The sequence below is a fragment of the Balearica regulorum genome, chromosome 7 (genome assembly GCF_011004875.1).
Source record: "Balearica regulorum gibbericeps isolate bBalReg1 chromosome 7, bBalReg1.pri, whole genome shotgun sequence".
NCBI classification, from domain to species: domain Eukaryota; kingdom Metazoa; phylum Chordata; class Aves; order Gruiformes; family Gruidae; genus Balearica; species Balearica regulorum.
Window position 1 is genome coordinate 34640319 of NC_046190.1, and position 26124 is coordinate 34666442.

The following is a 26124-nucleotide window of genomic DNA, read 5'->3' on the forward strand; positions in this document are numbered from 1 at the left end:
AAGAAGGGGGAAAAGACTGCAGAGCTGCTGTGTTCAGCTCCTTCCAGATACTCATTTTGTTATAAATGTGAAATCGGAGCTCCTTCATGAGTTCCAGCGGATACGTGGAAGCCGAGGCTGCAGTGATGCAGAGGCAATGCCTCCCTCCTCTGCACTGTACTGTTGCTCTGCTTTTGGAGAAAGGAGGACTTGGAGCCCTTCAGTCTTCACATTCTCTATTATGTGTGAAATTACCTTCCTCTTCTGCTGAGGAGGAAATGTTCCCTTGAGTGCTTGGTCCATAGTAAAAGATAAATCCATAATTTGTAAATCTGTCTTCTGTTCTTCATCTGCCCTGCAACTTTTGTAATTTCATGCATGTAAGGTATCTGTAAAACGCTGCATAGTGGAAATAGTAATTAGTGCTTTACCTAGATGTGTGAACAGCTCTTTGGGTGTCAGAGAATGGCATATGCTATATTTAACTCACAAGTCATTTCCCAATGGCAGGATTTCTGCCTAGTACATATTGGCTCCTGAAGCCCAGAAACTTGGCTGATTTATCTTCAGGACCTGGCCCCTTGCTGCTGTTTCAAATCCTTTTTGCTGTGGATTGTGATCTGGATGTTAATTTATCAAAGTTGGGATTCACAGGTTGCAGTGTTACGGCCAAGCTAAAAGAGTCTCATAAAGAAGGGTACATTCATCTTGTGACTGCATGTAAATATTCTGAGTTCCTATAGCTTTAGCTAGATGACTGTATTATCTCATTAATCATTTTGTGAGGATTTCTGTATTGTTCTCTCTTTTCAAGGGTAGACAGACATTTACCACTTCTGTGATCAATAAATGAGTTATTGGAAACTATAGTGCTTATAAACTGAAGAAGTAGCATTGCTGTCTGCTGCTTTTCTTGGCTGGCTTCTGTGAGGTAGTCTACAGGTGAAAAAAGGCTGGGGTGTAAGAGCTGGCCAAAATGCAGACTTTCTGGATTTGAGAAATCTAATTTCGAAAATAAATTGAGTTTGGACCTAATGTCTTACTGGTTCCAAGCAGTGATTTTTCTATCCTTTCTTTTAACCTCTCAGGGTATTGATTCTTTGCAGTAACATATTTAACATCTGCTGTACAGGGACATCCAGCTCTTTTGGTTGTGGAGCGCTGCCCAGGCAGTCCTGCCAGGGTGTGCAAGGGCGAGGGAGGCTGCAGGGTGGGCAGGGCGGATGCCCCATGCAACGCGTTTTCTCATGATCCTGCTCTGCTGCTCCTGCCTTTTCTTGCATCGGAGGCTTGCTGAGAGCTGGGGGGGGCAGACACCGACTACTCCGTATGATCCATATGACAAGAAGCTGAGCAAAATACTTCTCCGCTGACTAGTGGGCAGTTTTACTGGAGCTAGTAACTGAACTGCACTCTTAAATAGCAAGATAGCTGCTCCTTCTTCCCTGCACGCAAAGACACTATCCAGATTAAAACCAGGACTGTTGTGGCTCTGAATAACCAGGCATGCTGGTAGTATACGTGTGTGTGTGTGTACATATATGCATTCTAAAACTTTTTTTCTTTAAAAAGCTGGTTGTGCTCCTGAGAACTACCAAAATGTGAACAGGACATCTGCCATCATGCCTAGTTTCTCACACAGCTACAACAGTCCTGGTTTTAATCTTTTCTGATAGCCTCTCTGCATGCCAGGAAGAACTTTTTTTTTCCCCGAAGTAGGTGGTTTCCTATTCTTTATTTTGTTCTTTTCTTCCTAAAAGAAGCCCTGTTTAGCAACCTTGCCCATGCTCTATAATTAAGCAAGTTAAGTGAAAGTTTGTGTATGGCAATTTCGTTTTCCTCAGTTGAGATGTTCTTTTGCTTACAATGCTGCATGGTTGAGTTTAACCAGATGTCTTTTCACATCCCTCATCTTTTCTTACAATTTTTTAAAGAAAACACAAACCGTCAAAATGACCTTACAGTTCTCAGAAAATGCTAATTAAATTTTTCTCATAAGAATAACAGAAGAAATCATAGTTCTAAAATAAATCACCAGGCAGAGATCATTAATATCCTCAAAAACCCCCCTAACCACTTATACTGACAAAGCAAAAATGCAAGAATCAAGTTTGAGTAAACCGATATATAATGAATACGGACAAAAACCTTGGAAAATGTCTGAGAAATAACTGACAACATGTAGTAGCTCCTGTTCTGTAATGTAGGTTTAAAACATTTCTGACCTAGATGTTTTTTCTACTAAAAATTTATCGTTCCAGGACAATGATTTTGGTAATGCTAGTGGATGTTCAGTGTAGCCTTTCAAAATTTACAATATGTGCTTTATTTGTTGAGCTGAAGAGATATGCTTTGTTTTTTGTGGTTTTTTTGTTTTGGTTTTTTTTTAGTATTAAGGAAAGCCTGTATTATATGTTGAATTTAACAAAGATAAAGTTGTCTATATTCTTCATGCTGAGGGATTTTGGTGGTTTGGGTTTGGGGATTTTTTTTTTTTTGGAGCTTTTTGTTTTATGGGTTTTATGGGTTTATTTGTTTTTTGTGTGGTGTTGGGTTTGTTTGGGGTTTTTTTCCTTCCCTCCACAGCAGCTTATGTAAATCAGTTCAGGAGAGTAAGATGCTGGAGAAGATGCTCCACTTGGCTATCCCAGCAAAAGGTTAATTATGTCCACACGAAATAAAGCTTGAAGGATAATTGCATTGTGTTTGTAGGGCATGCATATTCCTACTCTGAAATCAGATCACTGGGCTATAACCAAAGCTGAATGAAAAGGAGAGTATTTTTCTCTTCAATCGTTTCTGGCCACTGAGATGACTCCAGCTTGTACAGCTGCTCAGGTGCAAGTGGTGCCCTCCAGCTTTTTTACCTAAATGGCTGTGATAATCAAGGGCCTGTGTTACACCACATATGGTGATGGAGTGACTCTGCCTTTTCTCGTCCAGCTCACTACTGCTGAGCAATGTGAACTTTGCTAATCCCTAGCTCCAAGAGCGTATGCAACATCTTAATTAAATTTGGAGAACAGCAGTAGAGAATATAGCCAGCTCTTGCATGTAGTTTTACTACAGGGCAAGCTCTCACTTGGCCCAATTCATCAGCCAAGTGATTAATCCTAATCATCATGCATATCAGAGCTAGAATACCTGATTATGCATATGGAAGCTATTCATTTGAAAGAAATAATTATAAAATTTAAAGTGCATTGTTGCTAGGCAGCTGTTTGCCCTTTCCAGGCAGAAAGGAGCCACCCTGCCACATCTTGGTGGCCTCGGAAGTGAGGAGAGGGGTCCATGCCTCTGGGGCTGGCACCTGCTCTGCCAGTAAATACCAGGGGTAGAGGGATAAAGCTGAAATGAAGCAATAGCCCACTGCAATGACTTTGGAGGCTGCAGTTCTTTTTCCTTTATTTTGGAAGCCCACTTTGATGTTTCTCTCCTGGGTCATTTTATCTTGAAAAATGTGTATGTAGAATGTGGGCCCTCATGGCTTGTTGTGTGCAATGGAGGGAGAGGAAGGCAATTTTGGGTCAGTTCACTTTCTGCCCAGTGTTTTTATGGATAGCTTTAAGATTTATCGAATGCCTTCCCCCCCCGCCCCTCCCCGCAATGTACTTGTGATTTGACATTTAAAGGCCATATTGTGTGAATTAGGGAAGTCACTGGGTACTAAAATGAGAAATGAGCTGAAAGAAAAATTGATCAGTAATTAGGAAAATTAATCCAGTCATGGCAGTGAGCCTGAGATTTATCCTGATGTACTGCTATTCAGCTAGTGTAGATATAAATAAAGCAAGTTGGAAAAAGATCTCAGAAGTCCTAGTTACAATGGCATGGGTTAGGATCATTAGGCTTCTCAAGAAGGAAGAGATATTTAGCAGAATACAGGTTTTATTCATTATATAAATTCTCAAATTTTATTTCATTCTTATTTTTTGACTAGTGAATATCTGCTGTTTGTGTTGTGTACCCACATCTTCCCAACCATAACCACACAGGAAAACATTTTAAAGAGTTGTAAATAGGAGAGCAGAGAATATCAGACATCCACCTTTCCTTTGCCTTGTCAAGGAACTATTTCCATTGTAGGGACTGGATTTCAAGCAGAAATTCAGGCTTAAAATATTTTTGTATAATTATTTTCTACAGTTTGTGGTGCTAAATATAATTGGAGAGATGCATTATGACAAGAATACTTCTCATAAATATGGCAGAAGTGTATCATTCTGTATTTGAAATTAAAGTAGCCTTTGGCAAACTGTCTGCACAGTTGTGATAAGGAAACACATTGAAATCTTAGCTGGGTTTACATACAGTATGGTCAGCCATACAAGAAGACTCTGCTGTCCCCAGATCATTACCTTATGGTATTTTCTCGCTCTCTTATTGTTGGTCATTTATTGTAAAGTTGAAAACAAAATCAAACATTTAATTTGAACATAAAATTAGATGAGAAAGCCACTGCAAATAGTTGATTTTATCACATTAGGTGCGTGTGTCGTTGTCAGGGTACATACGCCACAAAACCAAACCACAGGTGCTGCCTCTGTTCCCTTGGTCACCACCATCCCCACTGTCCTCTTGGGGCTCGATCTCTGGCGTGAGCTCGGTGACAGTGCTCAGGGTGCCTGGTGGGCTACGGGTCTGCTGCCATAGAGATTTGTCACTTGACACTCAAAAGAGTAAGCTGGGAGGCTAATGATTTTCCTTATTCTCTGCCAGCCTCTTTGTTGTCTGACCAAGTAATAGAAGGTTTCTTCAGGTCCTCTGTTTATTCTCAGTCCAGAAATAGCTTTTGTATTCAGGGCCAGCAACTGTTAAGAGATTTCTGTTCATTTTTCCACTTTCTTTGTACCACCTTTCATCTCCAGCTAAAATTGAGCAAGCTGTAGGTTTAGTTCGTAACTGAACAGTAAATGTAAGTTGGAAAATGCTGATAAACTTAAGTTGTAAAATTATTATAAGCATAAGTACTTATTTGAGCAAAATGATATCTTAGCATTGCCAAATCTTGAAGATGGGGAGAAAAAAAAAAGGAGAGAGAGAGAGAGAAGGAGACATAGCAAAAAAAAAAAAAAAAGTCTTGAACTCAAGCAAGTTCTTGGCTGAAAATTTATAAGTAGAGAAGGGTTTTACTGTCTCATACATGCTTTATGAGGTAAGTAAAATTCCTCTTTTCAGATATTTTAAAAACATTTTTGTTTTTCCTTTCTGTAATGATCTACTAGGAGTGGAGTGTGTTTGAGAGAGCATGTATGTATGCAGCACTTTTTCTGTAATGATCTAGGCAGGGAAGAGAGCTACAAGGAGTATCAAGAAAATCTGTATAGACACAATGATTAGCAGACCAGCAAGTGAGGAATAAAGGAGCTAGAAGAAGGTATATCTGTACTTGGAAAAAAAACCACCACAGAAACAGTAGATATTCTTAAAGGCGGCAGATCAGCACCTACAGGGAGTAGTGTGTTTGCCAAATAATGTGGAGGGATGGAGGGCTCACCAGGGACTGGCTTGATATAGTGGCAGCATAACCTGGCAGTCACATCTGTAGCCAATACCAGGGATGTGAATAACTGTGATCCCAGTCCCTGTGAAAGGGACTTGTTAGTACAAAATCTCTGCCACAGGCTGAATTACTCCTTTTGGCCACATCTACATCCTCCTGAACTGGCTGAAGTCTAAAGTAGAAAAAGGACAGTGCTGACAAAGTGTCATGATAGGCACGTAAGCCCTCTGAGCAAAAACATAAAAGAACAAGAAAACAATCCTCAGCAGTGTCATTTTAGCAACTACACACACTTAAGGTGAGCCTGGAATGCCTTCTCTCATCTTTGTCAGAAGCTCTTAAACTTTAATGGGATGGCATTGTTGTTCTCAATTAGATTTGTTATTTGTGCTCTGCACAATCTGCAAGTGATGTCACCTTGATGGAAGAAACAGAATAAAGATGGTATAAGGAGGGACAAGCGTGCAATTTTCTATCACTTAGGAATCCTCAAAGGAAGCGGAGAGAAAGTCAGGCAACAGCAATGAGAAATCTCCAGGCAAGAAGTTTACACCAAAGTGAAGAAATCTGAATGAATGATTCTGTTTGTTTACCTCACAGATACCAAAACAAGACAGGAAATACAGAATAAAGAACTATTCTAGCAGCAAAACTTGACCATTTGTGGAAACCTTAGACCTTGGGGTGCTGGTGTCATCAACATCGCTCTGTAGACATGGACCTTACGGTAGAAGCCATGGAGTGAAGAGTTCAAGCCCTTAAGTTCAAAATGTCTTCAAATGACTTTGCAGACACTGTTCTGACAGCTGAAAACTAACAATTGCATGAGAAAGAAGTGTAATCATTTGGTCTGATGGACGTGTGCTGGCAGCACTAAGAAGGTGAAAACTGAACCAGTTTTGCCATGCGATCAGAGTAACAGGCCAGGCAGACACTCATTGCAGGGAGCAATCAAAGGGGAAAAAGTTCCTCAAGGTTAAAAATAAATAAATACATCAATCAATCATTGAGTATAAGGGGAAATTGCCAGCTAAATACCACTGAGTAGTTCTAAGTCACAATCAGTGCTTATAAATGCCACCTTAAGGCTGAGTCAAGAGCAGGAAGATGAAGAAAGGTCTCAAAAATCCCCCCCTTAACCAGTTCAAAAGACTTCTGTTTACAGGGCATGCATTAGTCTTGCACAGTAGATAAGCTGATTTGATTTGCATTAAAGTGTGGTGTAAATACAGCATAAGACAAATGTGAATTCTAAATGAAGCAAAGAAAAGGGACAGAAGCTCGTGGCTAGAAATGCTAGAGGAATATTACAGGAGACCAATTCTTTTTTTAAAGCTTAAGGAAAAGAACGACTTAGATTGGTCTTGACTTTTCACCCTCACCCACTGCTGGCGTTTGTGGCATAGGAATTGATTCAACTCAGGCAAGTCCTGTGCAAGTGTGCAGGAGTAGCACAGCTTTCATCTCAGTCTGTGTCCGTAGCCTAGGAGTGGGGAGGGAGCGTGTATGGGTACACTGGCAGCTTCTCCAAAATTCAGTGCCTAGGGTAAAGTGACATGATGCCTGATTTCCTCTTACTAGTCAGTGAAAGTGGATAAAGGCAGAGGAAATTACTGCTTATGAAGCAAACATTATACATAAACTGGTGAAACATAAGATAATTTAGTTGGATGGATATATAAATATATATGTGTAAAAATGTGGTTTGTAACTGGACCATGGCCGGAAAGTTTCCCAGCTTCTTTGGGGCAGGGTAAGTAAAAAGCATTTTAGAAGTGATGAAGCCCAGTCTTTTCAAGTAAAATATTTCCCTGAGACCTGCTAATCCTTGGTGAAATTGATGCTGTCTATGTTTTGGGAACACAAGTTTGTGGAATACAGGAGGTTTCAAAAGAAATCCTTCAGCCTAGCAAAACCTGCATTTCAGACCTGGTTGGCTTTGGGCATCTTGCCACAAACTCTCTGAGAGTGGGGGGTGCAGGGCTGCATCCTCTGGGACTGCTTCGCACCTCTGCTGAGAACTGGTTTCACCTGCCACTTAGCTGGCCTTCATCCTGCAAAGGTAATTGCAGGTAATTTATAACGAATTCTGCATAGCTGAATGATAATGAACCTGGTTACTGTATCAAAATGACAATAATGGGCATTTTTGCTGCAGTATGTAGTAGAAAACAATGGAAAAAGCTGTAACTGCAGTGACACTGTCACTGTGACAGAATTGGTTTATAGCAGTAGCTGGGTATAACTGAAAACTGGATTTTTCTTTAACTGCTCCATTTCAATGAAGGTTATAATTTCTTTTGGTCAGAAATGTGCTAGCATGCTATAAAGTTGAGTGCAAGAATGACTGGAACAGTTACGACAAATGCAGTTGATACGGTAGTAACCTCAATGGTTAAGACCCACAAAGGACATCGTTGGCTTAGAAAATTGGCATTATAATATCATTAATCCTTCACGTGTTGTACACGGTGCAGCCTAACAGAGAACACACTTGAGAAACTAGGCCTCCATTTTTGGCTCTGCCCATGGCCTGCTGATTATCTCTGTTTAATTTCTGCCTCCTTTAGTCAAGTAACGGTTCACATTTGCTTTGACATACACAGAATTAAAGTGCTATGTCTTTAAAAATAAATGAAGTCTGTAATACAGTATAGATGTTATTAAAATAAGCTTATTTTAATCTGACCGCTGCAATAATGTTTAGCTTATCTGAAATAAGACCCTGTCCGCAGCCTGCTGCCGAGTGGTTCGATGTTTATATTGTGAAAGATTTTGGGCACTACTAGCGATTGGATGGTCTCCTCTTCCCGAGGTGGGAAGTTAATGAGTTTGGGGATGGAAAAGGAGCAGCCCTTGATGTGTTTCTCTCACCATTTAGCAGGGTAGCAGCATTGCCAGTTCATGTTGCGGACACTGCTCTGACCTGGCCACTGGCAATCTTCCTAGTAGTGATGTGTCTCCTTAACGTTTCTGGCTCGTTTTGGATTTAGTTTGCATCTTCCAAAAGTGGCAAGCAAAGTAAGGAAAGCATATGCCCTGAGCTATTTGAGGAATAACTGCACCGTTTAAGGACTGTTGATAAAGAAGTTGGTATTTTCAGATGGTGTTTCAGCCAACTGTGGAGCACTGCAGTTCAGGTTCAGATCAGCTCAGAGCAGACTTCAGATCTGTGTTAGCACATCTCCATGGCTCCACAGACTGGACATAACGTCTTGACCTTGTTTTAGGGCAGCCGACCCAAAGCAGTATCTTGCAGTCCTGCATGGGAAGTGGTAGGCCTGACAGCTGCTGTCCGTGGCTAGCGTCTGCCTGTGGCTGCCAGCCTAGAGCTTGCCTCTGCCTCTGTGTCTTTGCTGTGGGTGGCCCAGCAGCTGCACGGTAATCTTTGGAGGGAAGAGCAGAACAGTTGGACAACTTCCATAGTCTTTCAGACGCTGATGTTAGACCCATCTTAGCACATTTAGAAATATGGCTGATACCCTCCTATGAACATACTGTTTCTGTTATGTACATTTTAAAGAAGTATTTTTATTCTGTTCAGACTTTCTACATGAGAGAAATTCTAGAGATGATTTTTGTTCATTAGCTTCAAGTTAGTAGCTCATGCATGTGTAACTGAGCCAGAATCTCCTGCATCTTTTCTCATTTGAGATTTCTTTCAAGTTCTAATAAATTCACTCTTTAATTTAATCTCAGCATGTGTGCAAGGCTGTCCCTGAAATAACTGTTATCCAATGATTTTAGCTTCTACATTAGTTGATGGCAGCACAGAATACTTGATATTTTATTATCTATTGTTAATAGCACACCATGAGCAAAGAGGTATGGTTTGTAGGTCTGTTTTACAAAAACTAGATGACAGGAAACCCCTGAGAAGTCTAAGTTAGAAAAGGTGAATGAAAATAAAAAGTAAAATTCTTGGTGCAACCTTTAGCTACTAACCGTATTGACAGGATTATATCAGAAGTTACAGCAATGCTGTTCTCTCCATTATATTTATGATTGTGTCAACATTTAGGCAATAAACCCCTATTTTCTGGGCTTGATATAAAAATTCACACTGAGCTGGAACTTGTTGTGCATGTACTACATCTCAGCATACTAGAAGTCTTACTGAAACTGAAAAAAATTTTCCATTAATCTCTCTTAAAATTATTAGAGATGAAGATTTTATGCTTTGGGTTGCATGTTGTCATGCTTACTGTCAGACAAAATCAGCTGAGTTACCCATTGCAGACTTATCTTTGTTCACTAGCTCAGAACCACTATTTACTCATCTGCATGCTTGCTGTGAGCTATGCATCAGAGCATCTATGTAGTAGCCTTACTTACTGCAGTCTCCATGAAAGAAAATGATTAAAAGCATAATGTATTTTTGGGAAAAAAACTAATTGATATTCCCTCCCACGCACTGTAAGTGGAATGGGTTTTGTTTTCTATTGTCTATTTATTTTTACTTTGTATAGTAAAAATCTCATTTGTTGCCTCTGTACAGGCAGGCAGCTGCAGTAAAAGCCTGATGCAATGCTGATGGGAGTGGCTGAGCCTCTGTGTGGGCTTTCATGACCTCAGTGCTGGGCCCAGTAAATGGTCACTTACTGGAGGTAAGACGTTTTGGGGAAGGGGGTTTAAGCATGCAGGTATTTGGTGTCATCCTGGCCTCAGAATAAGACGCCTGAAAAACTGACTGATAACAAGTATGACAAACTAAAGCTCTTAAGAAAGTAAGTATTTGTTAAACTAGCTGTCACGACAATAGTTTGAAAAGATTTGTCTCTCTAGTGCTCAAAATGTATGGAAAATGGAGGAAATAAATTATTTTTTTTACCATTCAGCATATATTTATACATAAGTACTTTGGAAGATTCTGGATTGTAAGAAGACCAACAAGATTAAAAGTAGCAGACTAATATATTGGATCAAGTGTGTACTGATTGCTTTGGATGGACATGATAACCATGCCCTGTTTTGTAATTCAAACCATTGGTAGCAAAGTGCAGAGCTGTGCAAAAGCCAGAATTTCCATTCTGCAGAAAACTCTGATTGATATCTGATTGAAATGAAATGATATTTCAGCATTTTTTCTTCCTAAATCTTATCAAACAGTTAAAACATTTAAAAGCTGGATTTGGGAAAAGTTAAAATGTTGACTTCTTTGGCTCTGCTTGCAGCTAAATTAGAGCTAATTCAGCCAAGCTGCCGTTTCTGGTAGTAGTAGGAATATGGGTGAACTCCATCACTGCTTGCCAACAGATCCCATCTCCCATGTTACAGACTGATGGCTAGGCAAGGAAAAAAATATTGTGTGAAGTTTTTGGTCAACTCTAGGAATATCCTGACCATGAGAAAACTTACTGTAGGGGTAAGGAAGGGGAGAGAGAAAAAGCAGTGAAATTTGCTCAGGAGCTCATCCTGTGGGTGCGATAGGAGAATGTGCCTGTTCCAACCTGCTGCTCTTGAGAAACGGCAGTTCACAGTTGAACTAACTCAAAGCAAAATTTGTTCATGTCAATCCCACCAAGCAAAAACAGTTTGATTTGATTCAAACTACTTGAAACAAGATATTTTGGTCTTGATTTCCCATAAAAATGCACATTAACAAAACTAGTATTTTCCTGAAATTGTATTTTTCATGTAGGAATTGATTCTCTAGTTGCAAAAAACCTAAATAACACAGTCTTGGTACAGGCTTGCTATTCTCCTGCCTTCTCCCTCTGTGTGGTAGTTCTCCAGATGTTTTAGTCTTACTTCCAAATGTTTAAAGATAACTTAGTTAGCAGCAAGGACTTCTCCTGTCTAGGAAAATCCCATGCAATTTTATTAAGGGAAATAATGGAAAAGGATAAAGATCAGGACCATCGTTTTTAATTCAGTATCACTCTCTCCAGTGTCTCATTATCCTCCTTGTAAATGATTCATGGCCAATAATTGTCTGTGAAGAACAAATGATTCCCCTATTCCCAAATCTCCCACAATTATCCTTGAGCTACCTTTATGTTGGATTAAGACTTTCCCCTACAAAGTCTGCACAAATGTCTCTTTCCCCTTGGCTGTTACCAGGCCGAAGAGTAAGGCTGGCTTGGAAATGGTTCACAGGCAGTTGTGAGGATGCTTTGTCAGCAGGTTGCTCTGTGGTCCTGGATAACTCCTCTTGTGCCTCAGACCTTGTCAGGAAGGTGTCACGCAGGAGCTTGTTACCCAGAAAATGCCCTTCCCGGGAGCCTCTCGTGATGGGGTTGCAAACAGGGAAGGTTACCCCTGCTCCATGGACAGTCTTTGTAAGGTGAAGCAGTTGAGGATGTTACCTCTGCTCGTTTTCTCAGGCTGGTGTGTGTCAGGGTTTGCACTCAGCAAGACCTTGAAAAGCCACAAAGATGAACCTGGGAGCAGATGCCAAAGCACAGTGACCATCATGGCTAGTTGTCTTCTGTTTTAATGCCTGTGAAAATCAAACCACAGTTTGAGCTCTTAAACTCAGCCAGGAAAGAGAGGCTGTGCTTGACACTTCTCTCCCATGCAGGGACGCTGAGGAAAATCTCTCACTGTGCACTTGACATCTTGAAAAAGGCTTTTTTGGAAGCATGAAGGATCGTTCCTCTGGCTTTTGTGTTCCTCTCCTGGCCCATGGATGCCTAAAATAAATGCTGCTACTTAATCCCTAGATTCAGACATTGTGAGGCAAATTTGCTGTCCCCTGGCTGAGCGAGAGCTGATGAATATGTGTAGTGCAAGAACAGATGTGAACCTTTCCCTAAATCCAACTACAAGACTGTTAATGAAGAGCCTTCTACAGTCTGTACCAAGGCTACTTCTGTCCTGCTTATTACAAATCACTATAGGCACGAGCTGCTGCTTATAGCTCACGTGACGCAGCTTTTCTGGCAGATGAATGCTTGAATGAGGGTGCTGTGGGTTATCTCCAGTTACTTCAGTAAGACACTGTAGGTAATTGGTGGTGTGAGGAGCTGCCTACTCTTAAAGTAGCTTTGTAAAGTGTTAGTGTGGGAGAAAGGAGCTCTAGGCACTCTGCAGTGCTACTCTGCTACCTTAAGACTTGGTCAGTGCTTTTTGGTCCCCTCACATGCTCCCACCCTCTGTGATGGGTTTGCTGCATGATAAATTGCACATCATAAATATTTCTCCCAGTTTGCCATTTCACTGAAAACTGTTTCTTGCATGCTCTCTTTTCCACATGGATACCAGTTCCTCCTCATCCTAAGACTCATTTCATGCAACTTTTAGTCTCTCCTCATGAGAAACTGTTTTCTTGCTTCTTCAGGGATCCTGATTTTTACCCTACAGTTTTATCCTATATCCTATACATATTTTATATTAGATATGTATTATATATTCTATATACATTTCTTTGGAATAACACTTTTCTCTGCTTCGGGCATGATGGTCTAATACAGTGACCAGGGGTGCTGCTGAGCTCAGAGTGGTCTTGCGTGACCCTGGGAGACAAAGAGGTGCTGTGCTGGCACCCATTCTTTTGCTTTTGGAGTGTCATGGCCACGGTGCTACTTTGGATGCCCTGCTCTTCCATGTGTGGTTGCTAAAATGCGTTATTCAGGTAGGCCTCCAGAGCACTTATTTACAGACTACTTTGTTCTTGTGCAAATTTGAGGTTGCAGTTGAAGAGCAGGGTAGGAAAAGTCGTAAATGTATTCTTTAGGGGTGGAAGGATCCAAGATGTCCATAAAAAGCTTTAAGAACTCCTGCAGGCCTCTTGGAATAGGCAGGCAAATTACTGCCTCAAACAAATGTCTAGGCTGCTAGATAACTCTTTGTTGAACAGGCAAGTCTAAGTGGACTGATAATGTTTTAGATATATGGTGGGGCTTTTCCCTCTTAAAACATTGCTGTTCTATTAAACTGTTGAGTCTCCTTCCTCCTGTTGCTCAAGATAGTGTGTTATTCTTTCTTTAATGGAAGTTGAAATGAACATACTCAAATTATCTTCAATTTTTGGATACCAGCTTGTCATTTCTCTCAGCTTTATTTGTGGCGTGTTATGCTGGCTTCCTCAGTCTGCCTTTCCAGCCCTGGCAGTAGGTCTGTGTGTGTTGATTTTGAGTGCTGCTGCGCGTGTTGATTTTGAGTGCTGCCTTATCCTACAGCAAGTTAGGATGTAGGGAGATGCTTGCTAAGGTCTTTAGCCAACTCTTGGAGAGAGACGCTGTACCATAGGGCTGTGGTGTAACCCAGCCACTTTGAGGTCTGCTGTTCTGAATGCAGTTTTGGCAGCGTTTGCACTGCTGCCCTTTAAATCTACGGCAAAGCCAATAGCTTTCATTTTGTGATGGCTGTGATACAAAAGAAAGAAAAAAAAAAATCACCTCTTTTTCTACCAGAGGAAAAGAGGAGGATGTATAAAGGCTCTGTGTTCAGAGGTAGACCAGGAATGGCTTTGACTTGATCTCTGTAGCAACTTGCAAATTAACACTCTGGTATTGGTAACAATCCCAGAGTGTCCCAAAAATCACACTTATGATAATATTCCCCTGTATTGATTACAGAGATTCTCAGGAAAGGTGTGTGTGAATCAATAAAATCTCCACTGAAAGTTTTAGTCTGCAAGTAAGACTCCCTTCTAAAATCAAATCTATGTTTCCAAATGGATATGATTGCCACAACATGTGGGCTCAAGTCTTTTGCATTTAGTGTAATCCAGTCACCCACATAGAGTTAAATCACTCTCTTAGGACAGTGGATGAAAAAGTTTCAATTACAACTCCCATTTCTTTCCAGTAGGAACCGTAAATGTATTTCAAGTTGGTCTATGAAATTCATGCTTAGCTCACTGAATTGCTCATCAATGGCTTAATTTATTTTACTTGGAGACCCTCAAAGAATTATTTCAATAGCCTTGGGGAAATCCATTGCAGTGGAAGGGTTCACTTGGAAGCTTTATGTGACAGACTAAAGAATAAAGTTGTAGAAGAGAAATTCATGTACTTCAGGTGCATCTGCCCATAAACAAGCGTTATCCGTGAGTGCACATCTGACTTCATGGAACCAGGAAACTGCTGTGATAAGGAAGCTGCTTTTGTATCTCAACAGTCTGTCAGACAGCAAAACAAATATCTTTGGGATGATCCATGCATTGTCTTGGCTGTTTCTAATCCTTTAATTATAGTGAGTCTTAGCCTGGATCCCATACTGCCTCTGGACAGTATTACCTGTTGACTAATAGCTCATCAGTACTCTTCACTTAGCTCTGTTAACACACCGCTCAGAACATGCAGTGAAGATTAGGTCCAGGAGCAGAATGACCTTAATTATCAGATGAAAGGTGTAGCAGTGCTAAAGCCTTCCTGGCTTTGCAACTGAAATGATCTTAAAAACAAAAATTTGTATCCTATAATTACTGACCCAATACGTAATTCCACAATTGGTGAGGCACATCACTCTTCAAGATGATTTTTGCCAACTGCCTCTCTCTGAGCACTCATCCATGTCACCTCCTGCCCTCCTGCACCAGCTTTGGTATGCCAGGAGCTCCTGCAGCATTTCCCTGCAGCTGCACGACCCTTGTTTCACAAGCAGCTCAGAAAAAGTGGTGTGGCAGTAGCCTTGGGCTTGGCACTCACTCATGCACCTTGTGTATGGTTTCTAATTTCAAATGTATTGGATGCATTGCAAAATTAAGCAGGAACCTTCCTTTTTAAAAAGAAATGCTAACTTTACTAGACAACAATAAAAAGCTGTTGCAAACTGATTTATTAAGAGAGCATTAAAAATATTGGATCTCAATATTATATGTCAATATTTCTGTATATCTATATAATCAGATTGTGATTATAAAGTGATCACATTTGTCAAATCTGGTGAGTTTTAATTGTGCCTTTGTTTTATTATAAGAGTTGGCCTGAAAATATAGGTTATGATTTGTAGACATTTGGAGCCAGATATTGTATTAATAGCAATATCTTAACAATAAATATTTTATGTGTATCATTTTAAGTGGACACAACATAAAAAACATATGCATTAGAAGAGTCGCCTTTGACGTTGTGAAGTTAAGCACCTAAAAATCTGGAAAATGCTGCAGCTAAACCATTTGTATAAACTACATGTTCCCTTTTTTAGGCAGGTGAGAGGGAGCAGGTAAATAGGAGGAGACTACCTGAGATGGTGTTTAAGGTTGTAGCAGTTTCCACAGTCGCCACAGAATCCATGGTTTATTTGGTGTACAGTGCACTGACCAGTTACCAGAGGAAGGAAGAATGTGTAATAAATAAAGTTGTCATTTAATTTTGAAATAAGGTGTTTGTCTTGTTTGTTGCAGAAAGTGAAAGGCAGATACTGAGGGAGAAGGTGCAGGAAGAGGCAGGTGTTGAGCGCTCAGCTAGCTGGATGCTGCACAAGGAAATGGGCTCCTTGCCCGGCCTTCACTGCTGAGTTCTTTAACGATGGTGAGTTCAGTCGCTTAACTCAGATTTCTCATAAGCCTTTTGTTAAACCAGTCTCATTTTCTGGACACTTGTAGTTGTGGCATAAATCAGGGCCATGTTTGCTCTAAAAATACGAAGTTTTTAATGATAGGTACTCTAGGCAGACATAGGGGGCATGACTGTGGGTGCCCCAGATTTTCCCCATTCTGGAGACTGCTGCTATGAAGGTAGAATAAATTTGAGGAGCAATTGGAACAGAAAGCTTGAGTGCAATTGGCATGGAATATATTTGTCCAGTTTAGAAACAGCTGCAGTACTTAAGATACTGCCTTCTTTTCCCTCATTTCCTTATCAGCTTCTTATTTTCCATATGCTGAAAGCTATGTCATGTCACTCTAGTGGAATGGATCATGCAGTGATCTTTTCTGCTTTGTTGCAAAGTCAGCTAAGTCAAACAGCCTTCAGGTTAAACAGCCACAAATTAAGCCAGATGACTTTGTATTGAAACGGGTGAACAGTAGTTGCATTAAGGAGTTCCTTCTGCTAAAATTATGTTGGATTGTTGTCTTAAATCCTACTGTGAAAAGCACCCAGAAGAAGCTAAGACTTATAGAGTAGGATTTAAATTGTACAGAATTAATAAGCAAAATTAAACAGAAAATTGACTAAGTGCTCATTAGTTAAATCCAGTTTAACCTATGTAAAGGATGAAGTAGACTTTCATGAAAATCATGATGGCACAGCTCTGCCAAGACTGTATCATAAATCACCTGAGTTAGAGGACTAGTGTTAGGTGGTAAGCTCGATCCTGGTCTTTAGTAAAGTGTTTCACTTTGCACCTTTATGTTCTTTTAAAAACCTGATAACCTGCATCAAAAAGTTGCTAGTTTTTATGAAAGGAAAATTAAAATTTCAGGCTTTCAATCTTAAAGAAGTCTCATCTGTAGCTGGTGTGGAGAGCAGGTTGTTCCTTACTTCCATGATAATACAGTCTCCGAAGGCATTTAGTACCAAGTATTACCAGGGACATGATTTTAGGCGTGGGTCTAGCCAAGGCTGGAAAATTGTTAAAAGCTGTGTTTCTTGTGGGGCTCGGAGGTAAAAGCCTATTCTTTTCCAATGAAAACACTGTGGTGCCTTTGCCTCCACGAGCCAGGTGCATTTGGAAATCTCTCTTATTGCTTAAGTTGGACAAACCAGTGGGGTTCACAAATATCCGAAACAGCAGTCAGGCAGTAGTCAACTCTCTTGTTATCAAATCTGGCAGAAGGATCAAAGCTTAAACCGGTATAAGCATTCCCTGCTTCTGCAGAGCACTGGTGTCTAACTGGGCTTGAACTGTGTTGGAAGCTTGCAAAACTGCTGGAAACCCTGTATGTAAAGAGAGATTTTCATTCTGCTATCCTCTGTTTCAAACAGCCATTTCTTATGTTGCAGCACAGGAGAGAGACCTCTGTGCAAGAATCACCTGAATGCATTGGAAAAGAGATCAAAGCACATTCGTTTTGCAATAGAAAATCAAACCACACATTACAAGCCCTTTCTGTTGGACAGCACTGTCCGTGGTGCCCCAGTACAATATTAGAGGGACAGTTCTGTGTACAGTTCCTAAACTGGGTTTTGGCAAGGGAGTTGTGGGTGTTGCAAACAATGACACTTCAATGGCAAGTTTTTCATCATGCCCTGGAGCACGAAGCTCATTTCTTTTCCTTGTCCTCCTCTTTGTCCCCTTCCTGCCCCTTACTTCCCCCCCCCGCCTGCCCCCAATTTCTGTTGTATTTTAAAATTTAAATCTCAGCTCTCCTATGAGTGTTAATAAGGTTCAAATACATAGTTTGTTCATGATTTTAGCAAGTACAACCCCCCAAACTCAGCTAAATTTAAGCCAAGTTCAAGTACAAATAGCTATAATAATGCACAGATTTCAATCATTGTGCAGTGAGTGCATAAAGGCGTGGGACAGATGTTGGTGATTTACAGGGAATGTTCAAGAATTCTCTTGGAGCTTGGCAGCCCTACCAGGTCTCCTGAGGACTGGCAGCTTCGTTCATTTTTGCTTGCTGTCACACAGGGAATTAGATATTCACTTGGTAAAGTGCATTTGTTCCCTCGTTAAACAGTAGTAATGTACTCAAGTATGAGAATGACTTTTAAGCCAGTAACATGAAAACCCTTTTAGCCTTTCACATGCTTTTGCATTTGAAAAATAGTTATTCTGATAAAGCAATGTGAAACTGTGTTTTGGAGGGTTTTTTACAGCTTTTTCAAATGGGTATACTTTGAATACATCAAAATGAAAAAAAAAAAAAAAAGGATGTATGATTTCTTGTCTGTTACAATTTTCAGTCATTTATCTCTTTCTCTCATTACCAGAATGTTGCATGTGAAGTATGTGGTCATTTTACATTTTGGGTTTGGAAAAGTTTGATTGTGGAGATGAGATTCCTGCTATGGTTACTGCTATATGCACAAAGACATGTGAATTTGTAGTTGCCTCCATTCCTGTGGCTACAATAAATCGAAATGGGATGGAGAACTCTCACTGTGCCAGTCAAGCAACAGAAGGATGTGAGGAGGGAAAATGAAGTTTAAGCAAGTTGGAGAACCCAAGGCAAAAGAAGTTCCCTTTGCTTTTTGCAGAGGAGGAGGAGTTTTCCTTGGATCTCTGCTTAACTGTGGTGTTCTTGTGCAATAGTGCTGTGCTTATCCTGACCAAATGGCATTCACACGCAACCCCCCTCTGTCACTATGTATTTTTAAAGACTGTCTAATCAAAGCTACAAAGCTAATAAGTTACATTTGTTAGAAATTTATTTACATCTTCTTGGTTCAGTTGAGTTCAGTGTGCTGGAACAAACAAAACTCTACTTTATATTTTTCAGACACCAGGGTTTTTTTAATGTATTTTTTTTTCCACCTCAGCTGTGAATGTTGTTTAGTTTATCTTAAGGACTGTGTGACCTGACAGGGTTTGTACTGAAGTAAACCTACTGAAATCAAAGCTCCCTGTAGTCATCGGGAGGTGGGTCCTTTGTGGGCATTGCTGGGGCAGCCTGACTCCGTGGGTTGTAGGTGTCCTGGTGTGGGGTTGTGTGTGGGCTTGGAGGGGGAGGTTCAGAGGGCTTTGGCATGAAATGAACTATAACAGCCCAGGAGACTGTGGCTTATCCAGTTGTAACAGCCCCCAGTAGAGATGCAGTGCATGCTCGCTCTCTCCCTTGTGATCTTTTTCTTTAGTGTCATGACAGGTAAGCTAACTGACATCAAAGACTCATTCCAGTTAAGCTCTGATGTATATTTCTCATTAACCACCTCTTAGGAAAATTACACCTGCTACAAAGGCTTCTTTTATGTATGAAATAATTGGGTCAGGGTTTTTTAATGGTATCTTTTTCATTCAAGATAAATAAGGAAAATGAAAGCTAGTTAATTGAACTTGCAGCTTTCCATAGCTTTTCTGTTCAAAGAGAGTGACCCTAGCCAACATCGGAATAGCCAGCAGTCCGGTGTGCAGAGTGACCTGTGGAAAGGTAAGACACCAGCAGGTCAAAATCCTGCTGTTTCTCAGAGTGAGGACTTGAATCTGCTTTCCTCTATTCCAGAAAACAGACCCAGCCTCCAGGCTACTTCTCTCTTTCTCTGCAGGAGATATGTGTATAAACAAATATGTGGGTGTTTATACATAATGGAACAATTCCAGTGGGAAAGATGGATGAATCAGAACATCTGAATTTTTGCAAATAAATGTCCTGACAGAGATATGTTGAAGGCAGTTAATCTGCCGGTTAAAAAGAGCCTCTGTTATGCATACCTCCTCCTTTGAAGTTGGAAGATGGAGTGTCCTCCCTCTGCCTCCTCTGATTTGGACTCAGAAAGACCTGCCCTCACACTTCACGGCTCCTGTATCCAGGCACACGGCAGTTTGCCCATTTGTGGCTGGATGAGGATCATTCCAAAATTTTGCCTTGATGCAAAATTTTTGAAATATTAAGAAAAAATAAATTCCAAAAACTAGACAATTGTGTTGTGCCAAGTGCCATGAGGAAGTGCTGTGTGCGTGACACATTAGAAATACCTAATGGTCGTTATGCTGTCATGTTCTGTGCGCATCACCCATATGTCACTCCTTCCAGGAGAACAAGTAATTTGGGATGTATATGCCAGTCTAACTTGACTTCATGCCTGGGCTGTACTAGGGGGGTTTCAGGGCTATGTCTTTAATGAAGATTGGTGAAATGTTCAGAAGTACTTCAGCTCCTAAGCTGGGGTGGTGGGAAGTGGTTTATTTTCTCAGGTGTTTGTTTTCCAGCTGGATCTGAAGTAACCGAGGCAGACACTTGGGCTGACTTGAAAGCCTAGTGTGTGAAGGGGTAGTGGTGACAGGCCTGGGTATATAGGGCAGAGGGATTGCAGGTATTTCGTTTGTAAGAATTGTGACAGCAGATGTGGAAGGCTTTGTTTCTGGTGCCCAGCAGTGACCTCAGCAGGCAGCAATTTCTTCGTTGAAGGGTTAATTCAGACTGGGTTTAGCTCTTCTGCCCTCTCACAAGCTGGCTGCAGATGATGCACTTTCAAACATTTACCTCCCCTTTTCTCTTGGCTTGTTGCAAAGAAAAGCTCCTCAAGCTTGGGTTCCCCTCCTAAAATACTCTTAGGCAGCATGTTTTCTACCTTTATTAGTCTCATTTAAATAAAAAAAAGATTACTCATGGCAGTGAGCACAGCTTACAGTAAACAGCTTTTGCTTAAATGCTTTGTTGAACAAGAAGCGTAATTATTTGCTTATAGAGAAACATGCATATGTGCTCTATTGAATCACTCCTTGTGCTGGTGATGGGTGCAGGTTCATGCCCTCAGTTGCTTCTCTGAATACTGATAAAATAGGAAAGTATGTAACAAACAAAATTCCTACGTGGTTTTTTGAAATTTGTTGTATAAAGGGATGACTGGTGGGGAAAAAAAAAAAAGGCAGAAGACTTTTTAAGAATCACTGCTTTATCCTTTTTATGAAAGGATGAATTAAAGCATTCAAATTAAAAATCATTAAAGATTAATAAAGAAGAGAGGCAACAGGAATCATTTTAATTTCCTTTGTTACCATATATAATGATAGCCTTAGGGTAGAATGAGAGAACCGTAGAATGTATGAATAGAAATGTATCCATTAGGATTATACTATTTTTGCTTCCCTTGGCACAAATACATAGCTAACAAAAATACTGTTATGGCACAAGTGCTCACTCTGTGAATAATTTAACTATTAGCTATCATAATGTACAAACATAAAATGGCTGTTGGAGGGTCTTCTCATCCATCAACATGCAGAAGATTTCCAGCTACTTCAACTTTGTATTCATTTTAATCTTAAGCACCCACACCGAATTCATCCTGTAATGATACCAGGAATGGATTTGGCTCCCTGACCTGATGCCAACATAGCTCGACACTTCTGTATCTGCATAAACAAAGGTGAAGCTGACTGGAGTTCAGCAAAGCGTGGTTCGGGAGGCAAGAGTAGGCTCGGCAGCAGAGAAGCTCCTATTAGAGGATCCTGTACCAGCGCAGGGTAAGAACGTGCTTTGCAATGCCTTTGTATTGCTGCATTTTGCTGTACAGAGAAAAGCACAGTTAAGGCCTGGTGAAGGAAGGGGAAGTGGAGCCAAATGACTGGTATCTCTATTTTTAAGGAAATCCACTGGACAAGTGGAAAGTAATACTATGGTGGCGGTGGTGATGAATAGTTACTGCGCTGAGCTCTCTCTTCACTGACAGCCCTCTCTGTTTTGGTAGTCCCTTTGGTTTTGTGCATATTTACACTGAAAATTCCTTTTTTCTTGAGGTAGGTCTTGTGCTCCGTTTGCTCTAAAGGTGCTTACTTCCAGTAGGCTAAATGTGTGGTTCAAAGTCATTAGCATTTATGGCACTGAGTAGTTGTACTGCTCTCAGGTCCGTGCTCATGACTGTTTGTACATGTATTTCCTAGCCTCTGTCATAATATGATTTAGGTTTATGATTGCTAATGAACACAGAAGGCCAATTTGCAAAGCAGAGCAGATGGACACATAATCAGTCTAATGACTTAATGTCACAAATGAGATGACCTTGCAGTTACCTATTACTCATTTCTGCCAAGACTGTTTCTGAAACCTTAATACAGACTCTTCAGGTTGCTGCTTCCCTACCTGCAGCAAATGCTACAGCTTTACCACCCTAGTCACATCGGTGCATGCTGAAGTTCCCTAGCTGTGCCAACAGGATGATGGGTTTTGCTTAAGAAAGCTACTGCTGCATTATGCCTACCTGCTGTTTTGTATTATCAGTGTGCCACACAGATAACCACTTTTCTCCTTGAAATTTTAAATTCTTTCCTGAACACGGTGCTGTCACATAGTCTCTTTGATGAGTGTGCCATTTGTTCTTGCATTTGTTCTTTAGTTTAGTACCTTTACTCCTCCTCCTCAAATACATGTCACATCTTGTTGTGTGACCTTATTCACAAAAATCATTCTTGGCTTTTCCCTTTCCCCTTTAATGTAGAAAAACAGTCCTCATTAAATAAGTAGGACTTGGAGAGCTGTTTAATTTTTATGTTGTGCTGGAGTAATTTGAAAAGTTAGGGGCCCAGAAACCACCATGACTGTGCTCATTCCTTCTAAACTACCCAATTTTTTAAATCTTTATCCCCTAAAGTCTATCATTATTTTAAAAAACGGGGGGGAGTGTGTGTTCCTTCATAGTTAATTTTGTATAGCTTTTCAAAAGAAAGCAACTCAGATGTACCTTTAGGTTTGTGGGGAGAAGACAGGTCTCAGTCGTGCTCAGTCTCTTTATTGTGCTTTCCAATGGACTTGTAAGAATGCATAGTTAAAATAATGAAGTGTCCCTCTCATTGCGGCCTGAGTAGCGTTTGTTGATGTTTTTAAAAATGAATAGGTTTTCCAGCTGATAGTCTCAGACCTGTGAGCTTCTGCCATTTCTGTACTGCAAAGAACTTTCCTATTTTCCCTGCTGAAAAGAGTCAATCATCACAAGAAGTAATTGCTCATTAGTGCAAAGGAGAGGGGGGTAATAATGTGGCATCAATTATTTAATGTGCTGCTGATCTATTAGTGTTGTCCTTAGTAGGTGCATTACTGAAAGAAAAGACATGAGGCGCTTAAATTCCTTTCTAGGTCTCTATTTTATCTTTGCAGTTTTTCAGAAAGTTATAAATTAGCTTGTTAACTAACTGATTTATGGGATATGCTTATTGTGCCAGTAATTTTCTGCATCAATTGTAAATTACCTTCTTTTATTTTGCCATCTGCATAATTATATTTTACCCTTTTGCCTGTGCGCATAATTCGTTACCCTGACAACCTTTATCATTCTAATGTTTTTGTGGGTTTTGTCAATTTTTCTCCTGTGAATGTGATACTGAAAAAATAGATATATACCCCAGTGATATGAATTTTTAAGTGACAGCACTATCTAAGGCAAAAATTATTTAACATGCCCGAATAAAATAAATTGAAAAATTGTTTTGTAACTGCACAAAACTACATGTAAAGTGGTCTTTTTATAAACTGGAGTTAAAATGGAAAAATCAGCACTAGTTGATTTTATTTTTTAATAGATTTACCCAGTTGAGTTAGTTTGACTTATGGAAGTGTAAAATGTGGGCAACAGTAGTTACTGTTGCATTGGCTAGTTGAGTAATAGTATTCCCATTGATCATCTCTTTTGAATATAGAAATATCCCTGGGAATCTCTGTGGTACAGGTTCATTTTTCAAGATGTGTCATAGTTAAAATAAGCTAAAGGACATTAATTCATATTTACTTTAAGAAGCTATTTCTGCACAACTACGGTATAGTCTATTGTAGGAATGGAAGGATAGAAAGTTGTCTCTCTCGTATCTTTCTCGCTCTCTCTCTTTTTATGTATGTCTATGCATAGTGAGATAATAAACTGAAACAAAAGTGAAACCGGAAGTGTGTCTGTTTTCCAGTATCAGAGTAGATGATATAACTTTACTGGTATTAACCTTAAGTTACGTGTAATTGTATTTTTTACCTGATAAATGGTGTTCTACATCAGGCTTTGCCACATAGCACTCCACTGATATGATGTAATGAAGTAGGCAATGATAATATCCTAGGACAAAAAGGAAAAAATGCTATCTAAAACCTGATGTATTATGTAGAATTTTTTTTCTTAGCATTAAGTTACATCACCTGACCCAGAAAAAGAAAGATAGCACGTATAAGGAGAGAGACCTTAAATTCTGCTTATGATTTTTGTTTCTTAAATATACTGCATCTAGAGGAATTTTAAAATAACTTATTCTTGAAAATTTCACCTTGTCAGAGAGAAAGATTTCATTTATAACTCAGTTCCTAAATATAAAACTTTGTCTTTTTATAGAGGTTGGGCTGGCATGTAGTCATAAGGTGATTGGTTTTGTGGATTTTTCTTAATTTTTTCTGATGGATGGATATTGAGTTGCTGGCTATTGCTAGTTCTTTCTCAGTCAGCTATTGTAATAGGATTTTGGTTCAAACTTTCCATAAACTGGAGACATAATGTCATTTCATGATCTTTCACAGAGACAAAGTTATACAGCATCTTCAGAAGCAATCACATGATTTCAATTTTCTGAATACTGAAGAGGCTGCAAGCTTATACCCTCTGAGCTTCACAAAATGCTGAACTCCTGTGGGTTTCTTAATTTTAAAGCTCAGGTAGCTTTTTCCAAGCTGTCCTGGTTCTGGCTAAGGATGAGCTCACTTACTCACTCTCGCTCCAGTCGAATTCTGGTACCTCCCGATGGGCTTTGTCATGCCAAGGTTTGTGGCACCAAGGAACTGCCGAGAAGTACTTTTTCCCCTACTTTCCCTCGGGGGGGGGGGGGTGGGGTGTCTCCCGGGGGTCTGCTGGGCCTGGGGCGGCAGCCAGTGCCTGTTACCTGCTCAAGAGAGCTGGGTGCTGGAGCGCTGGGAAGGGTGGAGACGACCAGCCCCGGCCTGTCCCCTCCTGTGGGCTGTTAGCTGAGGAACAGCCAAGTCCTTCTTGGTCTGTATTAGCGAGTGTAGATACGGCTTCCTGACCATGTGTGTGCATATGAAGCAGCTGCTGGAGAAAAAGTGCTTAATCAAGTTTAGAAAGCCCTAAATATGATCTTGTAAAAGAGAGGCAGTAACATGTGTTTCGAAGTACAGTAGGAGGCATATTTGTATACATAACAGACATATATCAAACACTTTTGCTATTCTGGGTGGATTTACTGCATACTATGTTTTCCTTCACTTAGAACAAAAGGCTCGCTTACCAGTCTATGATGAGAATGTGTAAGCCATGTTTGACTCAAAGGTTGTGTTTTATTCGCAAGGTAATAACTCATTTTCCAAATATCTAGCTGTTGCAGATTGAATTTGCTGAATGTTCTAAGCTGGGATTTATAACCAAATGCACTCCAATTTCTACAGAGTCATTCTTGTAAATTCAGGAGATCAGTGATTTTGTTCTGTTAATTCCACCGGTTTAATTGGTTTTGAGTGCAAACTTATGGTTAGGCTAACTTTTACATTTCACTGAGATAGTGTTTTGGTTCAGCATTTGTATGGCTCTCTTTCGTTAAGTAGTGGTTTATGTTTAAGGGCACATATCTCTGTTTTGCTTGTTTGGGTTTGGTTTTGTTTATGTAGTAACTGTAATAACAGGTCACCTTATGGCAGCTTGTTTCTTTCAGTCATCAACGTGGATCCCAAATGTCTAATCTGGATGGAAACCAGCTGGTCCATCTAAAACCTTGGCCAGTTACCTGTAATTATCTTCACAGCAAGTTGTTTGTTATTCCTCTAAACCTTCCTTGGCCTTAGGCTATTTATAATTTTAAAATACTAAAACTATTGTTATTTCACTCTCTCTGTTCTCTGAATGTGTCTCATCTGAAGTTTTTAAATGTTGCAAATTCCCAACTTAACACAATTTTTAGCAATAGTCAAGAATGAATTTTGGAAGCGACTTAATGCATTAGCGATTTGAAAGGTTGGCAGAAAGTACTGGGTTTGGAGATACACAGGTTGAAGGTGTTCACTTAGCTGGAAGGAAGGACAGGATGAATTTTACCAATGTTCCATTAACTATATATAGCAGATCTATTTTTTTTGTTGTTTTTTTTTCTTTCAGACCAGAACTCTATAAGCCTGGAGCTTACAATCTATTAATTGGATGTAAGAAAAGAAAAAACTTTCAGCCTCT

General features: G+C 40.1%; 1 long non-coding RNA gene across 1 annotated transcript in view; it reads left to right on the plus strand.

The window, feature by feature from the left end:
* Positions 1-10067, plus strand: part of LOC142602507 (uncharacterized) — a 177383-nt gene extending 167316 nt beyond the window's left edge. The window contains exon 3 of the long non-coding RNA XR_012836251.1: positions 9981-10067. This is a non-coding gene — a long non-coding RNA (uncharacterized LOC142602507). The remainder of the gene's footprint in view (positions 1-9980) is intronic.
* Positions 10068-26124: the final 16057 nt, after the last annotated feature.